Consider the following 6,258-nt stretch of genomic DNA (forward strand, 5'->3'; position numbering starts at 1 on the left):
TATCACCTAGACTTCTTTGCCTTCTGGTTTCTGGTTGGTATTACCTAATGAGAGGCTCCTATAGATCAGAGTATTTTTTTCCTACTGTATCTCTGTTTCAATGTGGTTCTGACTGTGCTGTGCTCCTAAGGGGGTGGCTTCCCTCTGGTAGCCTTTATTTCATGGCTGCAGCTCTCAACTAGGCTTAATGATTTACATTTTTTCCCCTTTTTCCTTCAGGTCAAGGGGGACAGTATTAGATTCTTGCTGTTGATTCCTCCCCAGTGTCTCAACATCTTGTGGATTCCTTTAGCCTTACCTATACCTCTATAGATAGTCCCTTCATTAAAAATTCTCAGCTGAGGCTGTTGACTGTTTTCTACTGAAAATCTGACGGATACATACACTGTCTAAAGGCTTTTAAAAATGAATCAGAGCAGAGATATGTCATTTATTTAAAGAGTAGAGTAATTCTAGGCCAACACAAGTTGTTTGTATTGAATAATTAAGGTGGAAGTCTTAACCTGTGTATTAGTTTGCTAGGACTGCCATAACAAAGTAACACAAAAGAGTTGGTTAAACAACATAAATTTGTTGTCTCCCAGTTCTGGAAGCTAAAGTCCAAAATCAAGGTGTTGGCAGGGTTTGTTTCTTCTGAGGTCTGCGAAAAAGAATCTTTTCCATTCCTCTCTCCTAGTTTCTGGTGATTTGCTGGCAGTCTTTGGTGTTCCTTGGCTTCTGAAGCATCACCACAATCTCTGCCTTCATCTTCACACAGTGTTCTCCCTGTGTGCTTGTCTGTGTCCATTTTCCCCTTTTATAAGAAATCAGTCATAGTGAATCAGGGTTCCACTCTACCCCCAATATTACCTCAACTTTACTAATTATATCTGCAATGACCTTATTTCTAAATAAGGTTACATTCTGAGGTGCTGAGGGTTAAGACTTCAACATATAAATTTTGGGAAGACACAATTTGATCCATAACACCCTGTCTGAAGAAACCAGTATGGGTTAGTTGTTCTGCCTTGGAACAGAAAAAGGACTTAGAAAAGCCTGTCAAACACTAGTTATGGTTGATGATACCCTGGACCAGGAATATCAACTCTCCACATAAACTCTCTAGTCTGAATAGTAGATACTCTGTCATCTTGGAAATGGTTATCTCACATAACTTTAACCATATTTACCAAGAAACAGTTTGACTGTAATTTACCCATCCATTTTAAGATTTAAACATTTATTTAAATACTTTACATGTTTTATTTAATTTAATATTTACAACAGCCTTATAAATTAATACTAGCCTTATCATTTTTCAGATAAGCTTGAAGTCACTTGACTAAGGTCTCCCAGCTTGAACAAGCCAGAATGGTGAAGCCAGAATTAAAATCTAAGATTTGACACAGTGAGAGAAGGTCATAGCTAGGGATCATAGTGTTGTGTCATCTTGACTTTCTAATTTTTTTGTTGGTTTGTTTAAGTTATGAAACTGAAAATCTCATGTGCACATCAGTATCACTAACTTGTTAAATGTTAGGTTGTCCTGGGACTGATTGATGTCCTATGTTGTCAACTCTGTTTTCCAGCTCTTAAGTCTGAGTTTCACCTATGACCCTATCTCTGCTTGTTTTCTTTAAACTTTCACAAGAGCTAATAGACAGTAGAGTTACTCCAAGTGAGATTTAGCTAAAAAATTCTTCTCCTTCCTATATATAATTTTTCATATTTTTATTTATTTATTTATCTATTTATTTTACGGCTTGCGGGATCTTCCCTGACCCAGGATCGAACCTGGGCCCTGGCAATGATAGTGCCAAGTCTTAACCACTGGACCACCAGGGAATTCCAGTGTGCTTTTATTTTTAAAAAAGCATTCCTATGTGATGAATATAAAGAGGATATTCCTTAAAACCACTCACACACAACTATGTAAGAAATGATAACTGTCCCAAATTGGCATGGGAAGCTGACGAGAAGCTGTGTAAGACTGCAGTAGGAATTAGTATATTTATTCTTCAGCACTGCCTGAGAAAACCATACATTGGAAAGAACATCCTTCCCCTTCATTCACTGGGAAATAAACAGGCGGCAAACAGGACTGCATTCTAAAGCAGATGGAGTTGGAGGCCTGAAAGATTAGCATAGCTCCAACAATCAGAAATTGCAAACTAAATTGTTTTTCTTTTCACAGATTACTTACTAATGGATGTAATTCCTTACATTTAGTCAGACAAAAATTTCTTTATTGGACCAGGTAGACTTCCCAGGTAAATCTTGTTATCTTTAAGGACAATTGGATGCCTGTGGTCAGAGTGGGTGTATTTTTGCTGCTGTTTTATCATTTATAATGTAGTTTAAAAGGTTTGATTACATTTCAAGCCAATATACTCATCTCTCGTCCCTCTATAATTGGGCTTCAGAGACTTGAGATTCAAATTGGCTTACATATAAAGTTATAAATGCGAATTTTATGGATGTCAAATAAAACAAGAAGTTTTAGATGCTCAGTATTATGGAGAAATGGAAAGATGAGTTTCTATGGTGTGCCAGCTGATCTCACATAGATGAGTTCCCTTGATTCCTTCCACAGTGTTTGAAGTGGATATGCTTACATTTATCACATTTATGAGAATACCAGCATTCGGAGACATTAAATTGTCTAAGGTCTCATAGGTAGGAACAGAAGACCTGGGAATATAGATATCATAATTTTAATCTTAAACTCTTTATAGGATAGCACACTCCCTTACATAGCAAATTAAATTCCTTACCAGACATGTTATAACACAATAGTTACAAAAATTCTGTTTTGTAATAACTGACTCTGCCAATTCATTAAGTACATTCCCATCCTTCTCTCCCTTCTTACTTCTTTCCTTCCATCTCTCCTTCCTTCCCTTCCTTCTCTCTTTCCTTCCAACATTTTTTATTGGGCACCACAATGAACCAGATCATGTTTCATTTTAAAGGGGACATAGATTCATTGAGCTGTAATTCTCAGGTAATGACAGTTGTCTCAAGGAGTCCCAGGCTTCAGAGATGGAGACATGGGCCTATACTGGCTGAGCTAGGAAATCACGTCCTCATGAGCCTGGCAAGATGGTATAAATCTGGTGGGAGAAAAGGAAAGTTCAGAGTATGGCGCATAGTGTAGCCACCTCTAAACAGAGCAACATGGCCAGTCCTACTTTTCATGTGAGAATTTTATTACCCTAATTTTAGCTAACAGCAAACTTAAGTCTTATATATAAAGTAACATTGACCATTTAATCTACGCTCCTTGGTCAAGTAGTTCTATCTTTAGAAATCAGACTGGGAATGACAGAGATTGAATTTGGGGATGTGGCCGCTGGACAGTCCTTTGCCGCATGTCTCTGGAGTCAGATTTAACACAGTTTTGAATACTGCCTACCTTTGAATGTTAATTAAAAATCAGTTTCCCTGGACTTTTCATATGTTCATGATATACTTTTAATTAATTACAGTTCTTTACTTTTGTTCATTCATTTCTTTCTCTATAAACCAAATATAAATTAAGGTTTAATATTTTTTCCTAGCCCAGTGGTAGGCTCTGCAGTTAGAGGAAAGAAAAATAAAGATCTCTGTTCTCTGAACTCCATTCAAATTGTGGCTGGTGTATGTTTGCTGTATTTTTACATTCTCTATTCGGCTTTCACCAACAAGCATACCGATGGGTATTATCAGAATACAAGTATCAGTGTATTAAATAGAAGTAAACATTTTAACATGTTTATCATCTCTTAGAATTTGGATATTGAATTGTTTCATCGATGTAATGTATTACATAATAACAGTACTTGTGATTTAAAAATACACAACAGTCTACCATTCAGATTTAAGTTTTGGACCCAAAAACTTTTTATGGGAAAGTCCCAAGACATCGCTTAAAACACCTTGAGAGGAATCTGAGATGAGTTGATTGCCACCTTGAGACAAAGCAGTGCTGAACCTTATCAAGATTCAAGCCCATCCAACTACCTTTCAACTTTTCACTTTGAGAACTTGATTTTGCATTCAACACAATCTCTCGGCATCTGAAGCTCTGTCAAACTTAACAGCTCTGCTTTACATACATGTTTTGAAAAGCCTCACAGATTCTCTGTTTGCACATACAGTGTACCTTTTAAATAATATAAACTTGAAGCAGCATTGAACGATTATTTTCATAAAAGGAAAACTAGAAACCAGTGAAGCTTACATATTTGCTGTCTTCACAGGAAAAAGAAATGCACTCCTTGCCTTATTTTCACTCTGTAGCAGAGCTCTGCCATTTTGAGACTGTAAGCACAATTCTTTTTTTCAAATAATTCAGAGCCAAGATATGGGGTTGCTTCATTTCTCACTAAACCTAAGAGCTTTTCCAATCATAAAGTAAATGTTTTCTCAAAGAACTGGAACTCTGGGACACACATTTTACCTATTCTTTGTAGCCCAGAATTCCAGTGAATATTATTGGTAACCTATAAACTCAAAGACTGGTAACAACACAGAGCCTACTACAGAGTTTGATTGTGCTTAAAATACAGAGTGTAGACCATGGGGGGGGGGTAATAATTCTTTCATGATTTTCTTTTTGTTATGTCATGATCTTATCTACATTTGTATCTTATTCTTAAACTCTTTATAGGAGAGCATATATCTTGTATATTAATCAAAGTTTCTTTATTTACAAATTTACATGTACAAATTACTATTTATAAAAAGCATGCTTTATAAATATGCTGATTGATCCAACCAATTCATATATGTACATTTCCTTCCTTCCCTCTTTCTTCCCATTTTCATCCTCCTCCCTCCTTCAATTAATCCCTTTCCCCTTCCCTGACTCCCTCCTCCCTTCCTTCTTTTTTTCCATCCAACACGTGTATCGTGCACCACAATGAACCAGGTTATGTTTCAGTTCCACGGAAAATGGGTCCATTGATCTGTAATCATAATGCTTGCAGGATGATTGTTGACTCATCCCAGGGGTCCCAGGGCTTCAGAGATCAGAGACCTGGTACTATATAAACTTGTAAAGGTTTAGAAATCTCATTTTTATTCTCTACTCTTTTCTATAATGGATTTCCTTATAGAGAAATAAATGTCTCTTAGTCTGTTCTATCCTCTGGACTTAGTAATCATGTATAGATATGAATTCTATAGGTGCTACATGGAATTCTGAATCTGATGCCTTCATGCCTGCATTAGAAATTTGATCAAAGGAAGAACATTATAAGGGATGAGATTGTGGGCCTGGAAGGGTTTGGTGCTTACATTTTGCACATTCCATTTTAACCCTGGTGATGCCACATGTTTCTAGTTAACATCCAACAGAGATGAGCACTTTACTAGGCTCAGCAGTAATTCATGCTGTGAGCTCATAAATAATACTACAGGTGTTGCTTAATAATAAATAATGTTATCAGGAATAAAAAAGATCAACACAGAAGAAGGGGCAAAGAAAAATAGCAACCTAAAATGTGACATTTTCCATGGTTCTTACCAAAATCTTAAGAGGTTACTCCTGATAAGTAAATTTTCTGTGTTTATTTAGCTCATAGATAACCAGGCTGGTATTCATAACCTTAAAAGTTTAGAAATCTGGCTACAAGTCTATATGCATTCCAGTCTACTGTGATTCCTCTCCTATTGATACAAACCTCCCATTTGCTGCATGCTGAGACAAACTTTTATTTTATTATGTATGTATGCATTTATTTAGTCATTTGATACTTATTATCTACTATGCTAGACATGGATTTATAAGAGATGCAAAAGAATGAGGCAACATGATATAGTTGAATAAGTATTGGAATCAGGCAGATTTGGATTGAATTCTCATTACTGTCATGGAGACTCAAGCTGGTAGTGGCATTAAGTCATGCCCACAATGAAATGTAATATAATGTCAAAAGTAGCATATTTTTAGTACTATATGAATATGATAGCAAATAAATGCTTAGAATTCATTGGAAGAAGACCTTACAGTGTGTGAGGGTGTTCATATTTAGTTACTTTTCATCTATATACATAAATCTATCTAGTACAATCAGCCTGAGAAAGACACCCATGTCTTTTAAAGTCCACTTGGAATTATCAAGTTATATAGAACATTTTACAATTTTGCTATATTTTAAATAAAACTTCTAAAATGTTTAATAACATAGAGTAATCCTACTACAACATAATTTCTTTAGCTTTACTTCCTAGAATGGAGTACACATTTAAAACATGTATCTAAGTGGGACATAAATATTCCTGATTTATTAAATA

The 6,258-nt window shown here is 35.8% G+C and overlaps 1 non-coding gene across 1 annotated transcript; it reads right to left on the reverse strand.

Moving 5' to 3' along the window:
• Nucleotides 1–1,752: 1,752 nt before the first annotated feature.
• On the reverse strand, nucleotides 1,753–1,824 carry TRNAD-AUC (transfer RNA aspartic acid (anticodon AUC)). Its single transcript has one exon. It is a non-coding gene; the product is annotated as a tRNA-Asp (tRNA).
• Nucleotides 1,825–6,258: the final 4,434 nt, after the last annotated feature.

The sequence above is a fragment of the Balaenoptera acutorostrata genome, chromosome 5 (assembly GCF_949987535.1).
Source record: "Balaenoptera acutorostrata chromosome 5, mBalAcu1.1, whole genome shotgun sequence".
NCBI classification, from domain to species: domain Eukaryota; kingdom Metazoa; phylum Chordata; class Mammalia; order Artiodactyla; family Balaenopteridae; genus Balaenoptera; species Balaenoptera acutorostrata.